The following is a 2,586-nucleotide window of genomic DNA, read 5'->3' on the forward strand; positions in this document are numbered from 1 at the left end:
AAAGCACCCGGGTGATCATTGGGACAATTAAGTCGGCGTTTAGCTCCCGAAGGTGAAGACAGAATCGTCAAGTTATTGGTAGAATGGAACGACTTTCTTCCTTCTTTTTTTTTTTGGAGCGGTCACTTTTCTCTTTCTCTCTCTCTCTCTCTCTCTCTCTCTCTCTCTCTCCTCTCTCTCTCTCTCTCTCTCTCTCTCTCTCTCTCTCCTTTCCAGGCGGCCGAGTGGCTGGTCGCATTTGGTGTATTTTCTCCCAAGTTTATTTGTCCAGATTGGCTCCGCGGGAATTAATTGATAGATTGTTTGGGCAATTAAGTCGACGTGTTGGACCGAGGGAGAGGGAAGCCGAGATATATCCCTACAGTTCTCAAAGGTTTCTTGTTTGGGATCTTGTTCGGATTTTGGAAGGGGCTGATTGAGGAGATTAGTCGAGGCAAATGGATTGTCGTGTCTCTTAATTAGTCAATAGGATTAATTGGGAATGGGTGGAGGCGTTAATTTGGATTGGAGCAAAGATCTGGCTTTGGATGTTTTTTCTGGCAATCGTTTTTATCTTATTCTTTCGCCCTTTAGACTCGCTAAGTTTATGGCTTTTTGTTTCTGTCTCTGAATCACTTTCTTGTTTAGATGGTTCGATAATTAATTGCCTGTGAAGGAAATTGTAAGAATGTTCTATAAATTAGAATATACTACGAAGTTACTGAATAATGTGCGCAAACATTTTATAAATATAGATAGATGGATAGATTGATAGATATACATGTATATATAAATATAAAGTGCATATATATATGCATATATATATATATATATATATATATATATATATATATATATATATATATATATATACTGTATATATATGCATATATATATGTATATATATATATATATATATATATATATATATATATATATTGCTTACATAAAATTATGGGATACTGTACAAACACACATATGTATATATATAAATATATATATATATATATATAGAGAGAGAGAGAGAGAGAGAGAGAGAGAGAGAGGAGAGAGAGAGAGAGAGAGGAGAGAGAGAGAGAGAGAATATTAATAAATATATGTACAAATGCATATCTATGTATATATACTGTATAGCCTATACTTGTATGCCGATATGTGTATATATATATATATATATATATATATATATATATATATATATATATATATATATATATATATACATATACATATATATACATACATATATATATATATATATATATATATATATATATATATATATATATACCTACATAGTGTGCGCGCGCGTGTGGGCGTGGGTGCGAACGCAGTTCACGCTGTTCATCATGTGGCCAGGGTGCTCTCAGACACCTGTCTCATAAAAAGGGTAACTTCTTGAATATTACACGAATAACTAGAAATTTTGACGAATTACCTAGTTTGGCCATTACCGCTGTGCTCCAAAAGACCGATAGGTAAAATTGCTTAAATATAACCATGTATTCTGAACAATTAATGAATTTTGATGATTTAATATGTAAAACTGGGTGAAATCACTGGCAAGTAGGTTAAATATATGAGAACTTAGTGCATTCAAATACCTACGAGATATGTAACTCAATATGTATCTCTCTCGGTCCTCAAGCCTTAATTATTAATGAACTGTCTAATGCTTGAAGAGTAAAAGCAGAATTAAATTAATTGGCTCGTTTCCTTAAGCATCGCCGTAGTCTGATTTCTTTTGAAGGTCGATTTAAACTTTAATTTCTCATTATTTTAACAAGTATGTATTATCTGTCCTTTCTTGGTTACTTCTTTATCATTCTTGCCATCTCAGGACCGCCTTCCTTAGTATGCTTACTACTATTGTATTCGCCCCTATTTACATATTCTTACGCATATCCGTATTTTTTCTTGTATACATAATCATTCTACTTCTGAATCCTTTCTATGTGATTAATCCGTCTCATATCTTGATTTTACTTTTTACAGTCGCACCTCTCTCCTTTAGTATTCCTACATATTTCCATATTCCTTCTATTTACGTTTTCGACCTAATTCCAAATTATTTCTAATCTTGTACTGCTTCCCGTGTCGTTATTCCTTTTTTTTTTACAACAGTACTTCTTACCCCTTCAGAAACAGTATTATTTACACACACACACACACACACACACACACACACATATATATATATATATATATATATATATATATATATATATAATATATATATATATATATATATATATATATATATATATATATAATATATATATATAATATATATATATAATATATATATATATATAATATATATATATATATATATATATATATATATATATATATATATATATATATATATATATATATATATACATATACATATACACTCAGTTCAAGTCTTTTTCCAGCTTAGATTCATTTTTACAACTGTACCGAATAATAACTATTGCGATGATACAAATTAATTATCGATATAAATAATGTTTCGTATTCATAAACAAAATCGCAAAATTGGAAAAGTTCTATCTGATACAAAAGTTTATTATAAGAAACAGCCTCCCAAGAGAATAAAATCATTAAATATTGAAATAAATC

Source organism: Palaemon carinicauda, chromosome 8 (genome assembly GCF_036898095.1).
Source record: "Palaemon carinicauda isolate YSFRI2023 chromosome 8, ASM3689809v2, whole genome shotgun sequence".
Lineage (NCBI taxonomy): Eukaryota > Metazoa > Arthropoda > Malacostraca > Decapoda > Palaemonidae > Palaemon > Palaemon carinicauda.